General features: G+C 41.3%; 1 protein-coding gene across 1 annotated transcript in view; it reads right to left on the reverse strand.

The window, feature by feature from the left end:
* pth2ra (parathyroid hormone 2 receptor a) overlaps window positions 1-7,166 on the reverse strand; it is a 401,963-nt gene extending 394,797 nt beyond the window's left edge. The window contains exon 1 of the mRNA XM_034693914.1: window positions 7,080-7,166. The gene's annotated coding sequence lies outside the window, so the exon portion shown is untranslated. The remainder of the gene's footprint in view (window positions 1-7,079) is intronic.
* Between the last annotated feature and the right edge of the window lie 3,603 nt (window positions 7,167-10,769).

Consider the following 10,769-nt stretch of genomic DNA (forward strand, 5'->3'; position numbering starts at 1 on the left):
CACACAAAGAAACGCGCGCACGCACACACAGACACACACACACCAATTTCAGGATGAAGCCTGTGTCCAAAACATTCAAACCAAGATACGGTTCGGTCGTTCTGCTTGACCACATATCAGTAGTTGTAACCCTCCACATGTTTCATCTCTGTTAAAGGGGACATATCACGCTTTTTTCATCAATATATATTGGTCTAAGAGGTCCCCAAAACATGTCTTTAAAGTTTATGCTCAAAAAAACACTTTGAAATCAGATTTTGGTCTGCCTGAAAAGCCCTCTTCTTCATTCCTCATCAGAACACTCTGTTTTCCCTCTGACCACGCCCCCTCCGGAAGTGGATGTGCCTCGGCTCTCCAGCACGTTGATCTAATGTTTACATGTTGGCTGAATATACACGGCTGCTCAGAGATCGCGTTACTTCAACCCTCTGAATCTGATCCTGACGGAGAGGCGCCTGTAGGAGGACCTTTCTGAAGGATTGGTCATAGATTTAGTGTTTCTTGTTGTTTTATTTATCAGTATGTAGACGTGTGTCTTGGTACACAGCTACGAACATGTAGCTATGTGGCTATGCTAACTAGCGCTAGCACTTATCCATGATAAATAAAAATCATCCACTAGATCTTCAAATCTGCAGACGTGGGGAGTCAAACCGACCTCTGCCAGAAAGGCAGCAGGACCTTTTATGAAGGATTGGTCACAGATTCTGTGTTTCTTGTTGTTTTATTTGTCAGTATGTCGACGTGTGTCTTGGTACACAGCTACAGCTACAGCTACAGCTACAGCTATGAACATATAGCTATGTAGCTATGCTAATTACCGCTAGCACTTATCCATGACAAATAAAAATCATCCACTATATCTTCAAATCTGCAGACGTGGGGAGTAAAACCGACCTTTGTGTTTATTAAGACAGCCTACAACTAGCATGCCTCCCTCCTAAGCTCCTTGTTAGCACACGTGTGTGCAGGTAATGAAAAACAGAGGAGGGATTCAGTATTATTTTATACAGTCTATGGGCTGAACAAGCTCCGAGCTCTGACTCCGTGACAGACCGGATATTGTTGTTACGTAACAAAAACACTGAAGTCTGAAACGGCTCGTTTCACACACATTTACAGAAAGGTGGAGAAATCAGAACAGGGGCAGAATGGATTTTTTTCATTCTCGGGGGGTTTGTAGACAGGGACACATATTTCAGGTAAAGAACCATTAAAAAGTCAATTTTGCATGATATGTCACCTTGAACACTTTTTCTTTACACTCTGCGTACAGCTGTGGGATGATAACCTGGTTGAAGTAAGTGCGGGAGGGAATTGCATATCTATTTATTTTAAAAAAATAAAAGACTTCTATTTATTTTATTTAAGTTTACTTTATATACAATAAACAGCAACAAACCAGGTTTGGTTTTGTCTTTGTTGTCTTTCTTTGACATGCTGTGAGAGACTTTTCACTCCATCAGTTTCGTTTTGGTCGTCGTTAGTTTAACTTTTGCTTTAGATCAGAGTTCAGACTGTTTTCTGTTTCCTGTGATCTCAGGAGAGGTAGGAGGTCGTAGCTGTGATGGAATTCAGCAACAAACTGGACACTGGACACAGAAGACTCAGGAGACTCGGACGGCTTACGTTGAAATAGTTCATGTAGAACTTGATCAAGGAGAAATAACATAACAGTACACAGGCAGGAGAGTGCAGTGCAATGCCAAGTCAGTTCTGACAGACAAAACCCTTGGCATGGTATTTATTCCCTCTGAAGACGACACTAAAGTTAGATAACCATGTTTGGACAATAGGAACACAACAAGTAGGAAGAAGACCTGTGCTCTAGTTCTGGAGACAGTAAGTCGGCCATAACACATAGATAAAGACAGGAGCAGGGGGAGAGACCTTGACTACTACCCTGACACGAATGAATGGCACAACAATGGGCCTCAGGATCTCGTCACGGTATCTCTGTGCATTAAAAATGCCATCAATAAAATGCACCAGTGTTTGTTGTCCATAACATTCGCCTGCCCATACCATAACCCCACCGCCACCACGGGCCACTCCATTCACAACACTGACATCAGCAGACCGCTCGCCCACACCACGCCATACACGCTGTCTGCCATCTGCCCTGTACAGTGAGAACCAGGATTCATCCGTGAAGAGAACACCTCTCCAAAGTGCCAGACACCATTGAATGTGAGCGTTTTCCCACTCGAGTCGGTTACGGCGGTGAACTGCAGTCAGGTGGAGACCCCGATGAGGACGACGAGCATGAAGAGGAGCTTCCCTGAGACGCTTTCTGACAATTTGTGCAGAAATTCTTTGGTTATCAAACCGATTGTTGCAGCAGCTCTCTGGGTGGCTGGTCTCAGACCATCTTGGAGGTGAAGTTGCTGGATGTGGAGGTGGTTATACGTGGTCTGCGGTTGTGAGGGCAGTTGGATGTACTGCCAAATTAGAGTGACCTTTTATTTAGGCCAGCCTAAGCGGCACCTGTGCAATAATCATGCTGTCTAATCAGCATCTTGATATGCCACACCTGTGAGTTGGATGGATTATCTGGGCAAAGGAGAAGTGCTCACTAACACAGATTTAGACACAGTAGTGAACAATACTTGAGAGAAATAGACCTTTTGTGTTCTTAGAAAAAGTCTTTGATCTTTGAGTTCATCTAATGAAAAATGGGAGCAAAAACAAAAGTGTTGCGTTTATATTTTTGTTCAGTGTATGTTCTATACACGATGCTATCAGAAATCCATTCTGTACTAAATCTGGTCCTAGTGTTTTCTTTGATCTATGTCCATTGATTCAACATTTCACACTGTATTTCCAAGTTTTCCTATCACTCTTTTCACACCTGGGAAATTAAAATTAGTAAAATTTCGGGTTATTTGAATATTCATCGAATAGATGCCAATGATTATCGAATAGTATTTTGGCTTGAAATGCCCGTCCCTACTTTCCAATGCCAATGGTTTTTTTTTTGCTTTTTCTTTAATGAAGAGAAGTTGCTAATTTTCTTGTTGTTGTAATTCATTCCCTTCATCTAATTCAGGGACCCATATTCATCTCCATCCATTCATGTTCTATATCCATCACCTTGTTTAGGGGGATTGGGGACTGGTGTCAATCTTAGCTATTGATGGCTTAGAAGCTGTGTGAAACCCTGGAGAGGTCAACAGTCAATCTTGCTGACACATAAATACAGATGACCTGTCACACTCTCACTCTCAAGTAATCTAGAATCCACTTAACCTAACAAGCATGTCTTTGGTCTGTGGGAGGAAGACAGAGAGCCTGCAGAGAAGCCACACACGCAACATGCAGACTTCAATCAGAAAGGCTTCAGAGGCAGGAACCTTTTAGCTGTGAGGCGACAGTGCAAGCCTCTACACCACTGCGCAGCCCCCTATTTTCATTTTCACAAGAAAACATTAGGCAAGCATTGTTGAATTCATTACACGGTCTTTGTAAAACTTTCAACCGTGCAAACAGCCTCTAAAGCCTCCTTAAACCTGGCCCACGCTAAAGGATCTGAAAGTCTTAACAGATGTTGAAAATATGAGAAACCACACATGGCGCCCCAAAAAAAAGACAGATTGGATGTTTGTTTTTTTATTGTAGTGCAACAATATGACTAACTCAGCACACCAAACACTGACAAATTCCATTCACCAACAACCAGAGTCCCCTCTCCCATACCTGGAAATCTCACAATCTCTCGAGGTCAAACATGTCTGTAGAGCTAATTGTTGCTAGTTGCTATAGCTCCCGGTGCATCCATAGCAGTTATGGTTTCTGTAGGGCTCCTCTCCTTATTAGTGTGACTGTGGAACTTTTGAAAGGTCACATTGTACTGGCCCTTGTGTTTCTGCCACAAATTGACAAGTGAATTAAATAATTAGTAAATGGACTGTTTATAAAGCACTTTCTCTGGATCATTATACCACACAAAGAGATGTACTTTACACACAGGATATCTTATAGAAATATACCATTGTCCATCCATTATCTGTCACCGCTTCTCACTGGAGCCGCAAGAAATATTTTGCATTTATAATATTTATCTAATATTTCTAGGGTCAGGAGCTCAGACATCCGGGAGATAGTGCTGAGCGATATATCACGATAAAATATTTCATATCAGTCGATATTGATAATTATCATGATAAATATCAAATCATTATTTCATTTAAATGTAAAGTCAGATTTTTGGTCCTGAGTGAAAGTTGAAGAAACCAGACAGTGTGTTAGTTTGTATCTGGATTTAGTTTCTGATGAACTTCTTGAATCCATCATTTCTGACGCTGCTAACAGGAAGCAGGTCTTTTATGTTAAATGAGATTTTTGTGAAGTTTTAGTTTGTAATTCTTATTTTTCTCAGGTTGAGGTTATTTCCATAATTTGATTTAAATTTACAACAAAGATAAATCAAATTGTGTTCTGTGTATCAGTTTATAGAGTATTGTTTTGAGTTGTGCTCTCCCCTTTAAGATTACTAAGGGTTACAGGCAGAGTGATGTTGTTTCCCACGGTGCAGTGAATGCATCAAGGCTATTCAGTGTTCAGTTGTCCTACGGTCGTGGTGGAAATTAAACGTGTTCACAGCAGAAGTTGTCTCTGTGCTCTTCCTTTACCCACATCCTGAAAGTATATTTAATGAAGTGTATGAAGTTAATAGTTAACACAGAGTCGACTCAGTGTCAGACTAACGACTCTGCTTTGAGCTGCTAGGTATTGAGTTTTCTTCAGTATTTCTGTCGCTCGTCTCAGCTCGTTAGCGCCCCCCTCCATTTTAAGTGGCTGGGGGGTGTAATTTCATGTTTATTTATATCAAATTTTGATTGAACATTTTTTATATTTATATTGAGAGAAAATATATCGCGATAATTGTCGTTATCGAATTATCGCCCAGAACTACCGGGAGAGGCTCAAAGTAGAGCCGCTGCTCCTCTGCATTGAGAGTAGCCAGATGAAGTGGTTCGGGCATCTGGTCAGGATGCCTCCCAGACGTCTCCCTGGGGAGATGTTTTGGGCATGTCCGCCTGGTAGGAGGCCACGGGGAAGGCCAAGGACACGCTGGCGAGATCATATCTCTCAGCTGGACTGGGAATGCCTCGGTATCCTCCCAGAAGTGCTGCTGAAAGTGGCTGGGGAGAGGAGTGTCTGGGCTTCCCTGCTGTGATCTGGACCCGGATAAGCGGAGGAAGATGGAATAATAATTTCAAAGTGGTGTGGCCAGAACTTTTTTTAAAGCAGAAAGTGGGAAGTAAGATCACTCTTACCATACCTCTCACCACAAGAAAATCTGGCAGGTTAAGTTTAGAACAAACAGAAATCTGGACTTTGCTAACTTTTGTTCGAAGTATACAGAATTTGCCTTACTGAATGTTACAGCCTCCACATGTATGATACACATGCTTAAGAAGACTGGATTGTTGATGTGACAGAATGTACTAAGTCTTTCAATAATTTCTTGAATTTTCATGATAGCTGGAACAGTTATCGCATTGGCACTTATTGTATGTCCAAACGAATTAATGAGGGAATAACAAAGAAAACGCCAACTCTGTCTAGCAGCTCAAGAAATAATTGAGCTGGACAGAAACTAGAATCTTAAACCAAACCACACATGATGATGAAACACACACACACACACACACACACACACACACACACACACACACATACGCCAGAGTCTCGAGAACCACAGCCTGTACTCTTTCACACCCACCATCCACCCATCAGATCTCACTGTGTCTCCTGAGCAGCACAAGAAAGCCAGACTTGATCAACTGTTAACCAATTTGATGAGGAGCATAATCCTGGAAGCAACCACAGTAATATTCCAAATTTACCCAGGGACAAACACATTAGCTTTATTATTAAGAGAGAGGGCTTCATAATGAGATAAGAGGAGATGAGGAGGAAAGAGAAAGAGAAGTAGAATTTTAATTACAAAGATAAAAGGAGAGCTTTGTTTGTTGAAGTCATCCTTCATGTGAAGTACAAACTAAAAGTTTGCACTTGTAATTTTAAGTCTAGGGTCAAATCATGGCAATGAAAAATATTAGATGGGATGAATATTGGAAATAATGACAAGCTGGCATGATTTATCAAAGTTCGGTGTGTGGCCACTTTAAACATTATCCAAAACTAATTTAGAGAACGCCGTTGACAATTACTGCTCACTATGTCCTTCTGTTGTGTTTGACAGGCTGACTACATGTCCTGACAACTTACGGGCCTGGCATCCTTATGCAGGCGTGTAGTTCCAACTGTTTCTGCATGGTCTCGTGTGTACAGAGAAATATTCAAAAACACTTCTGGTGTGGACACAATTTTGGGAAAACTAAGAAAAATTGTTTTTAAGAAATATCTGTATATGTGAGGATGTAGCATGTGGCTGCTTCTCTAGATTTCATAGTGTAGTTATTGCCTTTTTGTTTTTACTTTCCTGCTTTTTTAAAGGTAGTTTAAAAAATATGCCTTAAAAATCTCTGCAAATTATGTGTGCAGTGCTTGGTTTCAAAAAGGTTTACTATCTGTGCTGCTGCAGTCTCAACAGGTCACTTTTTATGACAAATCAATAGCACTGCTTGTCCTAAAATAGCACATACAATCCATATTCATCTCCTTTCACTCCTCTGTTCCCATGTGATTTACCTTTCAGATGTATTCTCCATATAGCCTGCTAACTACAGCTCCTCAGGCCTCTATAAAGCCAGGCCCTTATTTTATCTCTGGAACATAAAACATGACACACACATGACCTAGATCAGACCTTGACGACCCCTATGGAACTGAATCTGAGATTTACCCCTAGGCATGTTGGTTTTACACATAAAAAAAACCTTTCATCTCCCTGTGAGGATAAGATATGTACCTCTACATTTTTCAAATAATTTTCATCCTTGACAGAAAATCACCCTTTCAAACAATTAGTATAAAATACTTTAAAGTGTTCAGTGTTCCTGGAGGTTCTCTCAAAGCTTATCTTTCTTTTCTTAAGTGGGGTTGTACCCACTTCCAAAAACCCCACGTATCTTCCACTGTGAGCTTCTTGTCAATAGTCTAAGTATTACCTGCTCAGAATCTTCGTCAGCTCAGTACAACATTGAAGAAAGATACCGCTGCAGATGGAGTGTCATGATCCTCATCATGGCAGCCCTCTCCTCTCCCTCTTTGTGTGTGTTTTGTCATTTCCCTGTCTGTTGCTCCTCCTCCTGTGTCTCTTCCCCTTGTTTGTGTCTTGTGGGTGAATGTGGGCGGGGTTTCCATTCTGCAGGCAGCACCAGGTGAAGCCACTCAATAATCAACCCTCTCCTATAAAGACTCCGGATTCTCTCCTACTCGTTGCCAGATTGTACTTCAGTTTTTCAGTGGTATACTGAGTCCGTGGCTCCTCAAGCATGTTTTTGTTTTGCTTGTCTTTGTGTGTGTGTCAAGCTGACGTCCTTGTGTCTTTTCATCTTGATTCAGAGTTTGCCGTGCATGCTTCCTGTTCTCGTGCTGATCGCTTCCCTGTCTGCTGCTGAACCTGCCTGCCTTTGCCTGAGCTCCAGTTACCCTCTGTGGAAGGACACTGGAAAGAGGGACTGCTCCGCTCGTTACCCACGGCGCCATTACCACGGAGTTCACTCTAAATAAACACTTGTATTTTCTCAATCCAGCTTGCCTGAGTTCTGCATTTGGGTCCAGTCCTAGTGACAATCATAACATGGAGTCAATTTTACCAAGTCATTTTTAAGAAACTCCATACCAAACACTGATGATGGAGTAATATTGTGCTATGTCATTATATTTCAACATTTTCAGAGCTCTGCTTTGCCTTCAGAAAGTCAGTTTTGTTTTAGCACTTCTTTCTGAGGCGACAGATGTGTTCCTCCCCCTGCAGTGCACTGATCACTGTTAGCCTAGCTTCGGTTCTGTTTTTCTGCCTGGTTTCTCAACAAAGTGGCCAAGCTGCCTGGCATACACATTTGGTAATACATTCTTATACATATATAACACATATCATATTATACTTACTTGAGCAAAGGTCTGCATATTTTATCACCTTCCACTGCAAGGCACTTCCTCCTATCAGAGACACGGTCATATTCAAAGTAATCCAAATGGGGTTCTGCCACTTTCTCCAGACTCTCGCTGCCATTAACGCTCAGCAGCAGGTAAAAAGTGTGGACGCGTGCTTGCTTGTGAGACTGCACCAACTGAAGTGAAACTGGCAGAAAACAAATAAAAATTAATATCCACTCAAAATACTGAGTTTATGTATCAGATGGATTGACAAACTAAAGACATTCTCTCTATAATTTAAGTTAATTTAAGTTAGTTTTGTAAACTCACAATACAGCTGCACTTAGTTATGTTTTTTTTGTAAAGCCTTGTTTTCATTTTCATTTTAACATTTTAAAGAAAATGTTTTTTCACCTCTCGTTTTTTGTTATTCCGTTAGTTTTTTGTTAACGATAATAACCTTGGAGCAGACAAACTGATTTGTCTCACATTTCATGTTATACCCAAAGTACTCCTTATGAATGATCAGCGGACCTATATCATATATTATATACTTATAATACAACCTGGTTGCACTCAGCACCCACATTGTGCACCACTTAACTAACGTTCACTTTGCACCATGTGCTTTGGACTTACTTTAAAACACTTTATTTAACTTCTGCTTTTTTCTTCAATATAGCAAATCAACCTGCACATATATCATACTTGTAACACAACAAAACACATATATATACATACTGCAATGGTGAGTCAAAAGTAATTTATTTCGTCTTATTCCTCTCCTTAACAGTCAGGTTTTTTTCCTTGATAATTTCCGAGAAGCTCGGCTGTCCTCTACCTTCTCATAACACTGCTTGTTTTTTTGTTTTTTTAAGTTATATTTTTTGGCCTTTTTGCCTTTATTTGATAGGACAGATGAAGAGAGACAGGAAATGTGCGGAGTAGAGAGTGGGGGAAGACATGCAGGAAATGGTCGACCGGCCGGGAATCAAACCGGCGACCCCTGCGATGGGGACTGTAGCCTCTGTTCATGGGGCACTTAGGGCCCGACCTACTAAAGGTTTGCGTGTATAAAAACACGTGCAAACTTGATAGCGTGCGCAAAGCTGACGTACTAACTGGGAGCACCGGGGATTGCGTCTATATTTAGCACGTTTGAAAGGCAGGTACAAACTGGCACAGCGTTACGCACACATGGCTGCGGTCACTGTAAAGCTCATCATAACATCGCTTTACAACATGCCCTCAACAGCAGGGCTTACAAGCATTACTACATGTTTTAGTCAATCAAACCAAGAGAACAAAATAATAATAATAAAACAACACAAATTCAAAGCAGTTCAGCACCATGGATAGCGACCGCATCATTCTGACACCCACTTTAAGTTTTTCATATAATAAGCGCACAGTAGGTCACTGTATCAACAGATATAAAGTTTAGTAAAATTGGCACAGTGGCCCACATCTTCACATACAAACAAAAAATCAACATGAAGTACTCGGCCTACTCGCCACTGTTTGGACGAGCCTTAAGCTCCGCGGACTTGTCCACGATGCACTATATGTCCATTTTCTTTGATCTGTCACTCTCAATAGATAACATGACATGTCCACTCAGTCTATTCTGTCCCATCGTGCTCATCAAGGGGTTTTTAGTTAGTTTTAACTTGGAGAATGAGCGCTCACTGAGCTGCGCCAGGCAGCTCTGTGTAACTCCTCATCTCGTGCTTGCAGCAGTGTGTTGGGGTGAATTGACTCAAACATGTTCACAGTTCCATTTAAGCTGGTGAATCTTTGGGACAGTTGCTGGATGATGATATCAGGCATTAAAAACGTTCACCCGAAAGTTGCTCCCTGGGACAGTGAGGCGACTGTCTTCATCCAAGTGACGCCTAACTTTTCTAGAGCAAGAGTGGCAGACTAAGCCTCATCAAATCGCTCTCTAAACTCCATCAAAACACTGATTGAGTTTTGGAGTAGAGTAGATGCGTTTATTTCATCTGCAGATCTTCTGTTTTTTCTCACATCATTCACCTTTTCACAGATGGCCTCCCAAATCGCGTTTCTAACGCTGAGATGTCTCTGCTGGAGTTCACCGATGTGTTTGTTTCCCTCCTCTACAAAGATCTCCAACTCCATGACTTCAAACTTCATTTATCCCTTAAGGCCACTCTGTTCTCTCAAACTCTCCATGGGGACAGCCGATAGCACACGCAAAATACTCATTAAAGATAGTAGTAGATCAGGCCCTTAGACCGCCAGGCCACCAGCGCCCCAACACTGCCTGTTTTAATTCTATTATCATCAGAAAAGCTGAAGAACCCACTGTTCTGTGATGTCTCTTCAATCAGGAAGCTTTTTTTTGTTGTCAACGCATCATTAAGGACCAACAGAAGAAAATAAAATAATAAGATACAATTTATGTTTCATATGAAGAGGATCTCAGGAAAATGAAAAATACCACTGAACAATTTCAGAAGAGGGAGCGCCTCTTCTATAAAGACACTCTAGATTTAAAAAGAAAACATGGCACTCACTCATGCACAGAGCATAGCCAATGATGAACCGCTGTCAAAGTGCCAGCTCCAGAATCAGTTTGTGAAAAGAAGATGTAAAACCTTGACACTTCTATCACAGCAGGTTCTTGATAAAAGGGAGAAAAAAACCTTCTGGTTTACCTGCCTTAAACTGCATCATTGGTCACAGGACTTTAAATAGTTAGGCGACCCCGACAAACCTGATGCTTTATTAAG

Source organism: Notolabrus celidotus, chromosome 10, assembly GCF_009762535.1.
Source record: "Notolabrus celidotus isolate fNotCel1 chromosome 10, fNotCel1.pri, whole genome shotgun sequence".
Lineage (NCBI taxonomy): Eukaryota > Metazoa > Chordata > Actinopteri > Labriformes > Labridae > Notolabrus > Notolabrus celidotus.